Source organism: Mirounga angustirostris, unplaced genomic scaffold (genome assembly GCF_029215605.1).
Source record: "Mirounga angustirostris isolate CCGP_5_RB_7025 unplaced genomic scaffold, mMirAng1.0.hap1 SCAF_9, whole genome shotgun sequence".
NCBI classification, from domain to species: Eukaryota; Metazoa; Chordata; class Mammalia; order Carnivora; family Phocidae; genus Mirounga; species Mirounga angustirostris.
In genome coordinates this window covers 15283487-15301583 of record NW_026991717.1, presented here as the reverse complement: position 1 = coordinate 15301583, position 18097 = coordinate 15283487, and the positions used below count along the sequence as shown (strand labels likewise).

At 43.4% G+C, this 18097-nt stretch overlaps 1 long non-coding RNA gene across 28 annotated transcripts in view; it reads left to right on the top strand.

Annotated features, from left to right (window-relative positions):
* The window catches only part of LOC123860919 (uncharacterized), a 111007-nt gene that overhangs the window by 38326 nt on the left and 54584 nt on the right, over positions 1 to 18097 (top strand). For 13 of the 28 annotated variants that reach the window (XR_010404875.1, XR_010404868.1, XR_010404862.1 and 10 more), the window contains 5 exons: positions 1138 to 1761; positions 7002 to 7152; positions 7579 to 10153; positions 12174 to 12235; positions 12349 to 15344. This is a non-coding gene — a long non-coding RNA (uncharacterized LOC123860919). Of the gene's footprint in view, positions 1 to 1137; positions 1762 to 6981; positions 7153 to 7578; positions 10154 to 12173; positions 12236 to 12348; positions 15345 to 18097 lie in introns of those variants that run through there. The other 15 variants (XR_010404859.1, XR_010404860.1, XR_010404856.1 and 12 more) reach the window with 15 other exon arrangements.

The window sequence follows — 18097 nt, the reverse complement described above, 5'->3', positions numbered from 1 at the left end:
CTCTACACCCAATGTGGGGCTCGAACTCATGACCCCGAGATCAAGAGTCACATGCTCCACCGACTGAGCCAGCCAGGTGCCCCTCAGAGATGTTATTTAAACTCTTGTTACAGTACTTAGAGCCTTACTGTAAACCTAACCGTATGGGCAATGGAACTATAAAATATTTTCCTGATGTTGATATGCAAATTATGTCATAACATCGGAATAGGATATATACTCGTAATGATTACAGATACGTGGGCAGACTATGCTCAGTCATAATAATAGATAACATGTATTGTCTACTGAATATATGACAGGCAATGTGTCAGATCCTTTGTAGTCACTGCCTCCTTTGGTGTGCTTGCTAGATTAAGCTAGATTTTATTTTTTCTCCATTTTACAGATGAGGAGAGAGGAAGGTTAACTGGATTATATGAGGTCAAACTGCTAGTGTGAGATTTGAACCCCGTCCTGGTTGACTACAGAGCTCACACTCCTCACTTATCATTCCTCGTGATATGTGGATAATTTTAAGTAAAAAACAAATATTAGCCACCAAACCCCTGCCCCCCAGAAAGTAACCCCAAAACTCCAAACCAAAAACAACTCAGCACCAACAAACACGAATCTGACAAACTCTGCTCTTCTGGTAATCACATGGAAAAGTAAATAGCGAAGCTTAGACCAAGAGAAATAGCCCAAGTTGAAAAAGCTTATCTGCAACCGGCCAATAAAATGACAGGTATTTTATATGAAGCAACAATTAAATGTTAAGGTCTTTTCTCTGGATGGGAATTAGATATTTTAAGTATGATCTTATACTAAGACAATCCAATTAATATTCTTCTGCCAACTTAAGGAAGTAAATCTTACAATGAAGCAAATCTTGCATTTAGGTGGAAAGGACTTTGCCCAGAGTGACTTGAGAATTATCTTGAGGACTAGGGCCTAGACCAGTGGTTCTTACCTTATTCTGTGTGAGAACGTATTTGAAAATATTAATGGCATCGATGATGTCTGTCTCCAGTAAAAACACATTTATTTCTATGTATGCCACATTTTGTTCTATGTCTATTTACTTTTGATATCTTTTAGGCTTATTGCTGGTTTGAGGATTTAAATTAAAATTTCCCTCTGTGTTTTGGTTTGCAGAATGTTCTTTGTCTCACGACTTGGGGAATGTTCTTTCGTTAGCGGTTCGGACACTGATACGGTTTCTTCAGACCCTTGTCTACACCTGCATAAGGTCTGTAAAGTGAGTATAATGAATAACTCAGTTTCACTGTTTTCTTTAAAGTGACAGCATGTTATCGTGAACGCTTGCATTTGGACACATGGCTAAACAACCGCCTTTTGGATTTTCCATGTTAGGATGAAAAAAAAAAAATGCAAGCCACACATCACCAAGAATCCACGGCTGTGCCTGGCAGTGTAATTGGGAAAAGTTTGGAATGTTAGTGGACATTCCTAGGAGCAGCTTTATTTCCCGCACCTGCAGCAATGCGCTGACATTAAACACACAGGGACCAAGTGCATGTGTGTAAGGCGCAGTGGTAGACGGATGTGAAAAATGGGTGGATGAGGACTTGGGATGAGATTCTCCCAGGACTCCAATGTGCTGAGGTTGGGAAATGCTCAGGCGGGCACCTTCCAGGCACGGTTGGCTGTGCTACTAATAAGGTTACCGCTGGGGCCTGATTTCATTCCATGAAATCTTTTCACCATCAGGGTGAAGAAAATTATTTTTCACCGTTCCCCAAATGGAAACATTTTCAGGTATGAGTCCCAAAAGATTTTATGTGTCCTCTGTACCTGTTGTTCGGGATTGTGCAAGAAAGGAGTCGGAGGGGCGCCTGGGTGGCTCAGATGGTTAAGCGTCTGCCTTCGGCTCAGGTCATGATCCCGGGGTCCTGGGATCGAGCCCCAAGTCGAGGTCCTGGCTCAGCGGAGAGCCTACTTCTACCTCTCCCTTGGCCTCTCCCCCTGCTCTTGCTCTCTCTCTCTCTATCTCTGTGTCTCAAATGAATAAATAAAATCTTAAAAAAAAAAAAAAAAGAAGGGAGTCAAAAATACCAGGGTAAGAGGTCATTGGTTTGTCTTCTCAGGAACTTCCCCTGGGCAGTGGTCTCTGCCTCTGTTACACAAGATGGCAAAAATATGAGCCAATGTGCATCTGGCCAATTTTGCAATGCTCCATCACAAGGGGAAATTCCTTCCTCACCCCAGCTGGTGAACAGTTATGCCCTGGAGCCCAGGACGGACATGCCTTGTAACTTTTTAACCTAGTTAGTGTAACTGCCAATATTATTCCTATTCATATAAATGTCTAATCCTTTCTTGAATCTTGCTAGACTATTTGCCTCAATAATATCCTGCGGCAGTGAATTCCACAGGTAGATTATACGCTGTTTTAAAAAAAGTGTTTCCTTTTATTCATTTTAAATTTGTTACCTTTTCACGTCACAACATGGCCCTTGTTCTTGCATTAAGGGGCCCAAGGTCCAGGCATTACAAATTCAGCTTTAATTTTTCCAAGCACTCCGCCATTATTAAAACTCCGCCTTCTTCATATTGTTTCCTTTTTTGGCATATATCATCTTGATTCAATGAGATGATCGATCTAAACGGTCTCATACTACTTCGGACACACAGTAGGCCCCGGAAGAAAGGTCTCTTTGACATTCAGTGTCACTTGATGGACAAATGTTTATTAAGCACGTATTGTGTGCCGGAATTGTTCTAAGTATTGGAGAGACAGCTTTGAGTGAGGCAGGGTCCTTGTTCTGAAGGACCTAATTTTCTAGAGAAGACAAGCAGAAATAATGTGAATAAAGATGAACTACATGGTTTTGGGTGGTCTTAAGTACTACGGGAAAATTGGGCAAGAGTGATTGGCAGAGGATGGCAGGGGCCATTTCAGATTGTATGGTCAGAGAGCAGCTCTCTGAAATGGGGCCAGTTGAGCTGGCCATCAGGGAATCATCTATGTGCTATCTCCATGAGGGTGAACTTATGCTCCTAGACAATGCCAGGCATGAGGCGAGACTCCATCCTTACTCACTGAGTGAATGAAAGGATCAAGGTTGAGGAGGGAAATTGTAGTTTCAGAAATCAGTAAGTTCCTCATAGACCCAGGAGTAACATATCTTGAATCCCTACGCCCTGTAACTCCAAAGACTGTTGGAGTAGAAAAAATAGAGTGAGTTAGGCTCAGCGTCAAACCCTTCCCATGTCCCCACGTCCCCAGCTACTTTCCTTGTGTGACCTCGGGGAAGTCACCTGGTCTCTCCTCCAAAGTGCTCTCATTCATAAAAATGGGAGTAAAATTTCCTTGGGGCGCCTGGGTGGCTCAGTCGGTTAAGCGTCTGCCTTCGGCTCAGGTCATGGTCCCAGGGTCCTGGGATCGAGCCCCGTGTCGGGCTCTCTGCTCAGTGGGGAGTCTGCTTCTCCCTCTCCCCCTGCTCCTGCTTGTGCTCTCTCTCTCTTTCTCTGTCAAAAAAATAAATAAAATCTTTAAAAAAAAATGTTCCTTGCTTCATGGGGTTTGGAGCATTGGAGATAAAATTATGTAGCAGCTAGTTCTTTATAAACTACCAAATGGTGTAGAAATGTTGGTCATTCAGGAGGGAACGGGTTGTTCTCAGCCCTGAACACCCTTTTGTTTTTCTCCTTCCTGGTTTTCTTTGTTCCCTATTTTTATCCCTGCCTCTGCCTAAAGCTCATTAGTGGCATCTGTGGTACTTAGCTTTCTGCCCCAGAAGTGGCTTAGGTGAGGAGGGTGGGAGAAGGGGGAGTGATAGGAGGGTGGTAGAAGGGGGGGGCGCGATAATACCTATTTCTTAAGGGCTTTAAAAATGAATTCAGGTGGGGGCGCCTGGGTGGCTCAGTCAGTTAAGCATCCACTCTTGATCTCAGCTCCGGTCTTGATCTCAGGGTCGTGAGTTCAAGCCTCGCATTGGGCTCCACGCTGGGCATGGCACCTACTTTAAAACAATTAAAAAAAAAAAAAAGAATAAAAAAATAAAAATGGAATCAGGTGGGGGCTGTTGCTAGGTGAAATAGGGGACCGGAGGTGTATTTCCAATAGTGACTGCTTGCTTTTATTTTGTTTACTGCTTGGTCCTTCAGGGTCAGGTTAACCAAACTTCTATACAAAAAGACAGAGGCTTTGCCTGAATTTCCGAGGGGATCCTTCCCCCCCAGAAAATGGAGGCTTTGGCTGAAATGATCTGATTACCTGCTTGGAGTTTCCCTCTGCGTTCCAGCATGATAGGCATATGGCATTTCCTCATGCTTCCTCCTGTTATTCTTTCTAATTGCCCCTTAATTTACTTTTTTTTGTTTTTTTCCATTTAGGCAGTTTGAAGTAGATTATGCAGCTCTGCATAATCATGTATTAGAAAGGCATTTCAAGGAGTAAATTATTAGCGTTGTTTACATGCATGGTTCAAATTTACTGGCAAATTGTTCAGGCCTCGGTTTTATGAGGTAGCTGCCAGCCGGGCTCCTTCTGGGTAAAACGCTGAAATAGGAGAAGTTTCCTTTTGGTTTCCCTCACCCACACGTCCTCTGCCTTCTTCCTCCCCTTTCAACACCTCCCTCCATTCCCGCCTCCACAGAACTCTGTGGACCTGGCAGGCCTTTTACACCTTCATGTGAAGACATTTGTGGGTTCTCCCCTCCGCTGCCCCGCACCCCGCCCCCCCGTGCAGGACCGACCCCCAATGAAAATGAGGTGTGCAAAGGAATAAATCTTCAATGGTATAATTTTAGAGCCTGTGGCAACTGGGAAGGGCGGCTATTTTGGGCTGTGAGGCTTTCTCCTTGACCTGAGATGATATTACTTTGCCGGCCGTTGGTGCAGTCAGCCAACCCTGCACGCGGTCTTTGTAGCAACATGCCTGCCATTCCTGGTGGACGCTTCTTGGTTTCTCCATGGAGCTGCTCTGTGCTCCCCCTGAGTTCTGTGCATGTGTGCAAGGGCACGAATCTGGCCACATGCACCCACCGGGGCTTGTCCCAGGTGACATTTTGAAGGGGTGATGCAGGCTACCCCCAAGGGGCAGCACAGATGGAAGGCACTTCCTTCCACGGAGGGAGGAGAACCTTCCTGGTTGGGTTCTTGCCTGTCCCCCAGCGTCCATGCTTTATCAGTTGCTCAGTGACTGTTGTGCGGGTCACCCCCTCTCTGAGCAAGGTGACCAGGCGGTCTCCAGGCCACAGCGTCTGGGCACCCCTCCTGGGAGGCCTCATTTGAAGCTGTTCTCGGGGGGCATCCTCACAGCGATCCTGACCACCTGGCTTGCTATCTTCCCATTCAAGCCCTGGATGCAGCTGTAGCCCGCAGATCCTTGTCCTGGCTGGGGAAGCGAGTCAGGACTCCTGCAGCTGATGGGCAGGACAGCTACAAGAAATCCGAGGGTGGCCAAAACAATAATGCTTTCCAGAGGGGGCCGAGAGTCTAGCCAAGGTCATCACTGGGGAGAATATCTTATTCATAGTTCTTACAACCTAAAAAGTGCACACAAGACCCAGAGATCATTCAGGAAGGAGGAGTAAAGTCAGTAAAGAATGAAAAAATGGGAACAGTTTTTTTTTTTTTTAAAGGATTTAAGCTTATTTGTGCCAAAAAGAGAAAACAGAAGCCTTTTATAGGTATGGAGAGAATGTGGCTCTCTCTTCTACAGGTCCCCTGACCATTAAGAAAAGGGGAGAGTTCTGAAGTTGAAGAGAGAGAGAGAGAGAGAGAGAGAGAAGGAAAATGGGATGGGGAAAGGACCAGGGTACAAAAAGAACCTGATTAAGGAACAGAAAAGATAGTGGCTGGAGGGTTAGACAAAGAGAGAGAAAAAGATCAAGAGATAATGCTGCCTTCCCTTATCTGCTGTTGAATTCCATTTTTTTTTTTTTTGAGAGGGAGGGAGGGAGAGAGAGTGCGCTGGGGGGGGGGGCACACAGAGAGGGAGAGAAAATATCTTAAGCAGGCTCCATGCCCAGGGCAGAGCCCAACGTGGGGCTCCATCCCATGACCCTGAGATCATGACCTGAGCCAAAACCAAGAGTCAGACTGAGCCACCCAGGCGCCCTTGCTGTTAAATTAAATTTAACAGATATTTTGAGAACCAACTATGTCTGTTCCAGTTCTCGATTTTTGTATGACAGATCACCCTAAAATTTATTTACTTAAAACCGCAACAATCATTTTATTATTATCTGTCGTGGTGCTGAGTGTTGACTGGGCTCAGCAGTGTGGGTCTCATGCAGCCTTTCATGAGGATAAGGTCTGCGGGTGGCCCAGGCTGGGGTCACCTCTAAGGCTTCCCCACTGACACGTGGGGACTGATGCTGGCCCTTGCAGGAACCTCAGCTAGGGCCATTGGCCGGAATGTCCGGTCACTTTTCACAGCAGTTCGTCCTTGTACTCCTTTCCTGGCTTCTCAGGGCTCCAGAGATGAGTATCTGAAGAGAACGAGGTAGAAGCTGAACGCTCCTTTCTGGGCTGGCCCACGCACATACTCTGTGGGTCCACCAGTCAGTAAGGTCAGCTCAGATTCAAGGAGAAGGCATATAGACCCTTCCTATGGATTTGAGGAGTGTTTGAGAACTTGTGTCTGTCTTAAAACTGCTAAAATGTCCAATCACGATGTCACGTGTTCTCAACCTTCAAACCAGAAGAGCTTCTTGTCTACTTGGAGCTATGCAAGTCAATGAAGTAATCAGCGCAAAGGAATGAAATGTCCATTCTCCAGAACGCTGAGGTGATAGCAGAATATGTACCAAATGGGGTACAAGATGAACTTTTGTATGTGGAGAGGCCAGGGGCAGAGGGTAGGTAGGAAGGCCTCTGGTCTCTTCTCTTTTTGGAGCATGTTAGAGGCAAACCAGATGGCAGGGGCTAACAGTCCCTAACTCTGGAGTGGGTGTTCAGGCCAGCTTTATTCAAGCCCTAACGTTTGTTCTTAATAACGTCTTTTTTTTTTTTTTAATTTTTTGAAGATTTTATTTATTTATTTTAGAGAGAGTGCACAAGTAGGCAAAGCAGCATGCAGAGGGAGAAGGAGAAGCAGACTCCCCACTGAGCGGGGAGCCCGATGTGGGACTCGATCCCAGGACCCTGGGATCATGACCTGAGCTGAAGGCAGCCGCTCAACCAACTGAGCCACCCAGGTGCCCTGTTCTTAATAACTTCTTATCTTGTTACCTGTTTTCTCTTCCCTGGCCTCACATTTATTCCACCAACGGTCCTCCCTTTCAACAACTTTATTCTTCTGTGGTCCTAAAACTCTCTCCATCCCTCTATCTTCCTTGGTCATCACTGTACGCTTTCCGTGCATGAAAAAGATTTACCTCCCATTCCCCTTCTTACTTTTTGCTTCTCTATGGCCATTTCTCAGACCAGTGACCTCTCCTGCCCTTCCTTGTCCCCCTCCTCACTGGACTGCTTGACATATGTATCTTCGTGTTGGGTTCCCTCTTTGTGGCCATTGTCTCTTGCCTTCTAAAACCATGTCTTATATTCTGGTAGCTCATGCCTTTCTTCTCTGCTCTGACTTGTCTTATCCTAAGTGCCATTTGTCCTGCATGGTGTCCCAGGTCAGTGGGCCCTGGTGTGCCCGACGCCCAGCATCTCCATCAGATACAGCTTTGATGGTGTACCATCTTCATGGTGAGGCCTCGTCCACAGCCATGGACTTTCAGGCGGGTTTGCTGCTCAGCTGCTGACCTTTCTCTGGTAAGAGTATCCTATATCCCATCATCAGTAGAGCCTTTTTCTCTGCATCTCAGTCTCTGGTCTCCAAATATTACTAACTGTACACATTCACTTTTTTTTTAAAGATTTATTTATTTATCTTAGAGAGAGAGGGAGAGAGAGAGCATGAGCAAGGAGGGGTGGAGGGAGAGAGAAAGAGAATCTGAGCGAATGGAGCCCGACTCGGGATTCGATCCCAGGGCCCTGTGATCATAACCTGAACCGAAACCGAGAGTCGGACAGTCAACTGACTGTGCCACCCTGGTGCCCCTAGACATTCACGTTTTAATCCCCATGTAGGTTGGGGTCCTTTTCTCTTCTTAGTATAAAAGTGATATATATCCACTGTAGAGAATTTAGAAGACACAAAAGAAGCAAAACCAAGAAAACAACTGTTGTGGGTATAAACATTGTTAAGACCTTGGTGTGGGTTACTTTTTTCCCTCCATGTTTAAACTTTTATTTAGGAAAAAACAGAATTACTACTCAGATGGGCAATGCTTTCCTCCAAGTTATTTGCTATTTTATAGAATCAATTGTTACAAAACTAGAGCCTCTGGCCCCAGCTAATTGGACCAGTCTGGGCCATCAGGCCCTAGCTGGGGCAGTACCTGCTCTTTCCTTAGTGTTAAATCAGATGATATTGGGATCTGGGGCCATAATATCACATCAAAGTGGGATTAGAATTTTCACTTTGAAGGCTAAAACTTTATTGGAGATGGTGGTTTGTGAGAGACAAGTAGAGAAGACACAGGAGTCTAGAGGCTTCCTTGGATCCTGGCTCTAATTTCTGTGGTGAATTTTGTGTTCTAACCTTTTATTCATATCTCAAATCCTCCCTTAGTGGTAGAGCTGTGTCTGTGGGGTTCTGACATCTCCCCCTAACAGTATCTGAGAAGGTAGGCTTGAATATTTATGGGGAAAGAGGAGCATCCTGCTTAAACTCTGGCATTAACACTGAGTCCAAATACGTACCTTGTCACGTAGTTTGCTATGTGACTTGGGCGAATTATTTAAACAATCTGTCTCACAGTCCCCATCTGTAAAATGGATATAACAATGCGGTCCAGTGATGTAAGGAATCGGAAGTTCCTGGGACACAGTCTGCCACAAAAGTCAGGTTCGATAAATTTTGCCTATGATTATTAATTATCACAATCCTAAATCCTCTGTAATTGCTCATGAAACAGCCCCATACTTTTTCAGCATTAGAACCAAAGCTGTGACAAACATCCCCAAATATTTACATGTGATTGTCTTGAGTTAAATGCCTAGGAGTTGCATCATCCGGTCACAGATTATGGACATTTGAAGAGTTCAAAGCTGTCACTGTTTTCATTGAATCTTGTAAGATGTCCACAACCCAGCCTTTCCCAATTTTTTATTCAGCTTGGGAAAGATGAAGAAAACCCACACCCAACATGCTCCTTGCCTCAAGGAACATTGTCTGTTGGACAAGCAGATGTACAAGCAATTATAGGTCATAGTTACATTTGCCAGAATGGAAGAGTGTATCTGTAAGGAAATCCCTGAGCCACGGTCTACGCAGTTAGTCTGATGGTCTCCAGAGGGTTTTGATGGGTCCCAGGTTACAGCATTTCAAAACATTTTTAGTTGCCAACAATGAACGACTGGAGATTTCAGGTAAAAATGTAGATTTCTGTCTCACCTTGAAAAAAAAAAATGGAAGTATTGGCAATACTGAGGCCTCATGTTACCATGGCAACAGTGAGGCGTGGCTGACCCTTTAGCTAGGGCACCAGTTCTCTTTTTTTGGCACAGTCCCTACCACTCCCTAGTGTACTACCTTTTGCTGCTATCTGTATGAGCCATGAGCTTCTGACGATAGGCCTAGTTAAGGGGGTATTTATTTTTTCACGGGCTCTCAGAGAAGACACAGAGAGGTCTGCTAGAGCAGAGGACTACAGGGTAAGCAAAAATATGCTTAAATATGCTTAAAATATGGAGGGAGGACCATCCATGGTGGGCAGAATTGCATGTGCAAAGGTCCGGGGGCTGGAACACAGAGGCCTGCTTGGGTGATGACAAGCAGACAGGACAGGAGAAGAGTTGGGCATTTGAAGGAAGGGACTGAGAGAAAGAGTTGGAGAGGCATGTAAGCATCAGCTTTTGTGCAGCCTGGCATGCCAAAATAAGGAATTTAGATTTTTTTTTTTTTTTTTTTTTTTGCTTGCTGTGAAAACTGGATCTGATACTCGAGAGAAGAAGAGCTAAAAGAGTTTCTGTTATCTGTGCTCTGACATCACGGTGGTGCCTTGCAGAGTATGTTGTGCGCAGAACCTCATTCAATCCTGACGCCAACCCCAGAAGACGTGTGCTTTCGTTACCCTCACCTCACAGATGAGAAAATGCAGATAGAAGGAGGCTGGTTAAGTGACTTCCCCGAGGTCACAACCAGTAAGTGGCAAAGCGGGAAGTAGACCCCGGGCTCAACTACAGAGCTCGCAACTTGATTGCCAGGCTTTAGAACTGCTATCCTAGCAGTGAAGGCAGGATTGCTCCGGGAGGAGGTCAGGAGAGGCCAGCAGACAGAGCGAGGCGGCTGGGTGTCCACTGCGGTGGCCAGTGGGAGAACAGGAGGGCCACACTGGGCTGCGTCCGTGCAGTGCAGAGGGGGTGCGTGTGGGTTACACGGAGGACGACCCTTCTTCGTGGAATGTGCCTGCCACCGGAGTTTCCTCTTGCTCGTTTGAATTCTCAGGGCACATCATGTCTCTTGCCCAGGGCTTGCTTTTGCCATGCCCCATAACAGCTGTTCACATCTTACCGCCTCTTGTCTAGTTCAAGTTTGTAAGGGGCAGGAGGAATCATGCTTTATTTGCCTTAATTTTATTTTTGCATTGCTGAGCACCATGCTTTGGTAAACGAATGAATTCCCCAAATTATCTTTTTCAGATCATTTCTCCTTCTGTATGCATTTGCGAAGTCTGTGGCAGGTTAAACAGTTTTTCTTTTCAAATATGAAAATAATTTCTTTACACGATCTACTTTAAATTATTTGAAAATATGAGGGAGAGGAAGACAGGGAAGCTGTTTAAAAGCAGCAAAACCCTTTAAGAGTCAATGTCACATTTATTGTTATAAAATATTTTTCTCTCTCTGTTAGACATCTGGTTCCCATTACGTACAGTATTGGGTACTTGAGTTCACCAGGCATTTTGCATACCAAGCAGTGTGCATGTGAAATCCCCCTGACATCCGCCAGTTCATATTTGCACCATGCAAGTCCTACTTTACATTTGCAGACAACCCTTCCATCACCAACTTAATTCTTCCCAATATGCTTTCGAGGTTATTTTGTTCATCCTTAGCTTGAGGACCAAATTGCCTACATCTGAGAAATGAAGGACTTAATCATGGAGTCTTTGCTTTATGTCCCTATATGGTCCAACTATCTATAAGCTCACACCGAAGTCAATGAAACATCTAAATCTTTTTTTTTTTTTAAAGATTTTATTTATTTATTTGAGACAGAGAGAATGAGAGAGACAGAGAGCACATGAGAGGGGGGAGGGTCAGAGGGAGAAGCAGGCTCCCCGCCGAGCAGGGAGCCCGATGCAGGATTCGATCCCAGGACCCTGAGATCATGACCTGAGCCGAAGGCAGTCGCTTAACCAACTGAGCCACCCAGGCGCCCCGAAACATCTAAATCTTAAATCTATATTTCCCAGTAACATTGACCCAGAAATGAGAAACACAATATGGAATGTTTGCTAATGAGTCATGAATTTCATTATAATTGCTTCCACATTCAGGATAGCGCCCTTAAACCATCTAATCTTGACATATCCTGCAACAATCCCATGTGTTGTAAATGGTTTTGTTTTATTCCTTAGGTTACTGTTCAGGGCTTATTTTATGCTTCATTTCATTTTCTTAAAGAAAGCCACACACATGTGGTGCTCACACTCACTCTCTTGGATGTGCACGCGTGCCCGTGTGCACACCCACACGACTCGGAGGCTTATTGCCTCGATCTGTTTTTTTTTTTTTTTTTTTTTGAAATAAGATAATTATGAAAGCAAAAGGAGCCCTCATCCACATTTGGGAAGAGGGCTGCAATGTGGTCTATCGTGGAGTTCCAAGTTAGGTCTCTGAGAATTAAGGCCAGAATCGAGCAGGGCCTCGGCCGGCAGCCGGCTGTCCCCTCGCTCTCTGCACAGAAGAGTCTATGGACGGACGGACCCGCTAGCATTCAGTACAGTAATAATGGAAAATTAAATACGACTTTTAAAAACTGCTCACATTATAAAGTGATCTATTAGCATTATATGACTTCGGCACTTAAAGTGACTGATTCTAATTGTACGATTTGGCCCATGGCAAGCATTAAAGAGCTACAGAATCTTGTAGGTTTTTTTTTTTTAATCTCTTTTGGGATATTTTTAAGTGGATTTTTTTTTCCTTTGGAATAAAGCTTTGTTCCTGCCACAGAAAAGGTTATGTGGAAGAAATCTCTCAGTCCTGATAGAGCCAGAGGTAATTATAGTTCCTTTTTCTTTGATTCATGAATTGATAAGGCAAATATTAAGAACATTTTTTGCATTTTTTTTTCTCCTCCTTTTTTATTAAGTGAAACTCTGTCTTTACAGCTTGGGGATGTTATCCTGAAAAAGTAAAGATGGATGGCCTTCCCTGATGAGCTTTTCTAGCAATCAGACAGGCATTCTTTCCCTGCACCTGGTGATCATAGTGTATCCTGCCGAATCTTTTCTGCACGAGCCCGTGGGTTGCTAAGATGACGTTGCATGCCATACCTTGAGCTGAACTTAATTTAAGCAAGTTAGCACAAAACGAGGACAACTTCTGTGCAGGTCTGCTTCTTAGAGATACTTACCAAAGTGCTTGCAATTTTCAGAAAAAGAGGGATGAATATGGGGGAATGTCATTCATCTTTGAATGAGACCTTATGTTTATGATATGTACAGGCTTTTTCTTAATTCTCATGGTATGGACTGCAGGAAGCTTACTAACTGAATAGTATTGGAAACGGCAGCTTTTTATGCTGACAGGGTCCTTTTTGAACTTACATGTTTAAGCCAAACTGAAGTTTTACCTTAATCTACGTGCCTATGAATTTCTTGTTGGCGGTTTTCGGATTTCTCAATTGTCGAAAAATTGCCTACTGTGATTCAGAGAGTTTTGATACAATGACCCACATTATTATCCATATAACCAACAGTGGGCTCTTGAACACATAATTTAAAAACTCCAGCAACACTGTTAAAGTGTAAACACCAGCCTTATTTATTTGAAACATCTCTTTCTGAAATTGGACTTTTTTTTATTTTATTTTAAGATAATGCTACAGTAGAAAGAAGTTTAAAGACACTCTGGCTTCTTGTGAGTTTTCCACTAACAATTCCCTATAGCTTGCAATAGCTCTCTTTCTTCCACAACCTGGAATCTGCAGAAGAGAGCAGAAATACTTGTTATTGACCTGAATTAGGATAAAAGGAAAAGAGAAGATAAGATCATAGCCGTCGGCATTTTGTTTATGAAAACATCATTTTGAGGATGTGCTTGAATCAGGCAAAAGTAATGCACCTCCCTCCTCTTCCAGCATTTTTGAAATGCCAGCCTGATAAGACTTAGAGAACAATGCCCAGAATTAGGGCATTACCTTTCCTGTATGCTAGTGTTGTGCACGAGAGTGTCATTTAATCATGATGGTGTTTCTTTGTTATTTTAGAAATACGTACGAAAATAAAAAAAATTAGAAAATAAAAATATAACGATGTATAAATATAAGAACAAAAAATAAAAATTTGTTTTTAAAAAAGTTATCATATATTATTTGAAAAGTTTTAAGACTCAAAAGAAGTTGTAAAAATAAATCAGAGAGATGGCCTGTTCCCTTTTCCCAGTTCCCCCAAAGATAACATCTCATATAAACATAGTACCTTGTCAACATTAGGAAATTGATTCAATAGTGTTATCCTAGTTATAGATCTTATTTGGACTTCAGCAGTTTTTTTTTTTAAAGATTTTATTTATTTATTTAAGACATACAGAGAGAGAAGACTGAGCGCAACCACGAGCAGAGGAGAGGGGCAGAAGCAAACTCCCCTCTGAGCAGGGAGCCCGATGCGGGGCTCGATCATGACCTGAGCCAAAAGCAGCAGCTTAACCGACTGAGCCACCCAGGTGCCTCCAGGGAGAGAGAATCTTAAGCAGATCTCACACTGAGCTTGGAGCTGGACACAGGACTTGATCTCACAACCCTGAGATCATGACCTGAGCTGAAACCAAGAGTAGGATGCTTAACTGATTGAGCCACCCAGGCGCCCCTGGAATGCATAAAAAAACTGGATGCAGTTTTTAATATGCATTCACTTTTACGATATATATATATATATACACACACACACACACACACACATATATACGTATTTATTTTAAAGATTTTATTCATTTATTTGAGAGAGAGAGAGAGAGCACACAAGCTGTGTGTTGGGGGGAAGGCAGAGGGAGAGGGAGAAGCAGACTCCTGGCTGAGGAGGGAGCCTGATGTGGGGCTCGATCCCAGGACCCTGGGATCATGACCTGAGCCAAAGGCAGATGCTTAACCGACTGAGCCACCCAGGTGCCCCAAGGGTGTATATTAATATGTGGAAATGCATTAACAACCAATGTTAAGGGAGCATCTCTCACCGATGAGTATTGACGGTATACAAGATTCTCAGATGATGTGGTTTTGTATATCCTGTGCCTGACTAAAGAAGAGGTAGATTTGATTGTATTAATGAAGACCCTTTATATTATTAGCTTTATCCACATATTAATTGACTAACAAAAATAACCCATCCTATATCAAGTGCCAACTGGAGATACAAAGATGGTGGCATTGACTATGCTCTCAGAGAACCCACAGAAGGAGGTAGAAAAAGAATCAACAATTACACCACAGAGGGTTGTATACCAGAGGACAAATGAAACAACCCCCCATTACTAAGCATCTACAAGAGCATTAGCCAAAAAGCGAATAAGATGCATGCCTCTCTTGTTCTGTGGATCTTACTGCTGAGTGGAGAAGACAAGACCATTAACAAGTAGTGACAACAGAGAGCCTACCACAGGGCAGGGGCTCAAAGGGGTAGGTCCTAACCCGGTCAAAGGGTGCAGGAAACGGACCCAGGGGCATGTCCTGTAGCCACAGTAGGCATTTCAAGATGTTGAGAGTGACAACTTACAGGATCTTTGGACCAGCTTGTTTCATTCAGAGCCTAGATTAACATCTTCTTGCTCTGGTGTTTCATTTGAGCAGATGGCTTGCTATGCAGTCATTGTTTCTTAGAACTGACTCAAAAGGTCTTTGATATCATACCGTTATGCCAGATCTTCTCTACTCAGTGCTGGCAGGCCTGGTGCTGGGCTCACAGCACATGGGTTGGAGAGAGATCTGTTTTCTAGCAGTAAAGGGGAAGTGGTTCTCTAGAACATGGTTGGTAGCCAGTGCTGGAGAAATAAAACCATTGTATGCCTTAAATATTGAGGTTCCTCATTCGGAATATAACAACACTATCACCCTCTAGCCTCCTACAGATGTGATTACGAGCATTTCTTGCTTGGGACCCCGCAGTTACTTTCCACTGGACTTCAGGTGGCATGCAGAATTCCTACTGTAACCTGTGGTCTACAGGGTCCTGTATGGTCTGGCCCAACCTACATATGTCCTCAGCCTCATCACAATCCACTTTAGTTCCAGTTCCTAGGGGTCCAGTCTCGCTGGACTGTTGAATGGCCCTTTAATTTGCTAAGCTGTGTTCCACCCCTGGGCCTTTGCACATTCTGCTTCCACAAATGCTCCCCCCGCCACACACACATACCATTTCTCTATACCTTCATCTATAACCTCATTCTTCAGGCTTCTGTTGTAAGTCTTTCTATACTGAAACACTTATCTCTGTGAAGTTCCCACCAAGAGTCCCATCTTACCCATATTTATGCATGCATTATATATATAATCTTATATTCAATGGTAGGACTCTATATTTGTCTCCCCTATTATACTGTGAGTTCCATGAGGGCAAGGATAATGTCTGTTTTTGTGATTATCTCCCCAAGTTTCAATAAGTATTTGTTGAACGATTTATTGAATGGATGGATAGATGAGTGAATGAAATAATGACACATGTCTCATTTATCCCACATGTTTAAGTGATGTCACACCTGGGATTTGTTTGGGGCTTATTTCTGGGGTCTTTCTCAGGTTCAGGTAGGAACAGCTTTTCATAGAAAATCATGGTTGATGTGCTTTGGTTGTCAATTTTGCCTACTCTGGTGGGTCCTGTTTTGCATGTTTTATCAGATGTAGTTGTCATTTCAAAAAAATAGTGGACATTCCTCATCAACATAGTGGCCATTCATTGGCAAGGAATAGCCCATAGCTGCTTTGTTAAGCTCAGGGCTCTGGGCATGACACTTTGATATGTCCGTGATCTTGACAGTGAGAGAACTTCAGCAGACAGGTCCAGCAGACCCTTGGAAGAGTTTGTAGCTGGATTCTAGATCCAAATCCTGTCTTCACTGGCATCAGGCTGGGAGAGGCCATTAGGGGGATGGAGGAGGCTCATTTGTGGATATCAAATCAAACAGGTATGTGGAACAGGGGTAGAGATAGAAGTCAGGGACCATTCTCCATGGAGGAGTGATCTTTGAGCTAATTCTAGATTGATGGTCAGGGTTGAATTAGTTCTACAGGAGTATGTGACAGGAGGTAAGGATGAGACAGAGGGCGTGGTGTGTATAAAGGTCTTGGAGAGAAGTCTGATGAAAACATTCAACCAAATCTCTGGAAAATTTGGATACAAACCCATCTCTTGAAAAGAGTGACCCTCCCCCTGTCCCTCAAATTTGAATTAGCTAGGTAATTGCTTCAATTTTGTGGCTGGGATCTACCTAGTCTAAGCATATGTTAGCAATCAAATGTAGATTATTTAGCTTATATTTAGGTAGGTAGGTAACAATGCGGTGTGAGTTCTATCCCTTTTCTCCTTTCCTTGTAGGTTTTTATCAAGGGGTGTGTGTGTGTGTGTCTTTACATTCATTTGTCAGTCTTGCCCAGATACAAATGAAGCTCACAGACTTGTTTATTATAAGAGCTTTGAGATTCTGGAGGGTTGCTGCCTATGGTGAATGTGTAGCTAGTGTGAAGACAGCATGACCTTCCAGGAGGGGTTCAGATTTTGGAATTAAATCCCTGGGGACAAGGTTCAACTTCACATGTGCTGACTTGTGACTTTGGGCAAGTCCTTTAACCTCTCTGAGCCTCAATTTCCTTCCTTCCAACTTTGGGCTGACAATAAAATTATTTGCCTCATTTGTCTCATAGAATTATGTATGTGATGTGATTTACACGAAAGAACTTCAAAAATTATGAGGCACTTTGTAAATACCAGGCATTATTTTTATATAGTAAATGTACTCTTAAAAAATGTGACTGGTTACTGCAATAAATGCTGTGAGTGTGGATGAGACCTTCCCAGGCTCAATGTCACTTGAAAGTTTACAATAACATATTTCAAATGTGGCAGCAATGTGGCAGCTAGACATTCAAACATTTCTAAAAGCAATGAAAATTTACAATTATTATGCTGCAGGTTTATCATTTACACAGTAGTTCAGTGTATAAATATTGAGGAAGAGAAAGTCAGTCCTCAAATAAAGACTGGTAAAACCTTTGATGTTTAGCAAGAAAGATATCAAAGTGAATTTTCCCGGGATATTTCTGGGTAGCTCATTTTGTAGTACACTTGGAAATTATATAACCTTAGAATTACTTTTCAGGATATAGTAATAAACTTTCTCAAAAAGTTTTATTTAACTAGGAAGTGGCTAGTATAACTGGGAGGAAAGGCGAACACATTCTATATGTAACAAAAGACTATCTCAAACATCAATTTTAAAATATAACAAATCTAAAAATGCTCGTCCAGGTCAATACTAAAAAAATTAGTGAGATCCTTTTGCTATAGAAATGATTTTCTAGAAACTCGAGTATGGTTCATATTAAAGAGGATGGGGGTGAATTTATTCAGCAACACAAGGCCAGAAAACGTTTGGTGGGTAGTACAAACTGGGTTATTGATGAATGGCAGGAATTGGAGTATAGAACTGGAACCGTAACTAACATCTTTTTTAAAAAGATTTTATTTATTTATTTGAGAGAGAGAGTGCACAAGCAGGAGGAGGTGCAGAAGGAGAGGGAGAGGCAGACTCACCACTGAGCAGGAAGCCCGATGATGTGGGGCTGGATCCCAGGGCCCTGGGATCATGACCTGAGCCAAAGGCAGCCGCTTAACCGATTGAACCACCCAGGCACCCATGGAACCATAATTA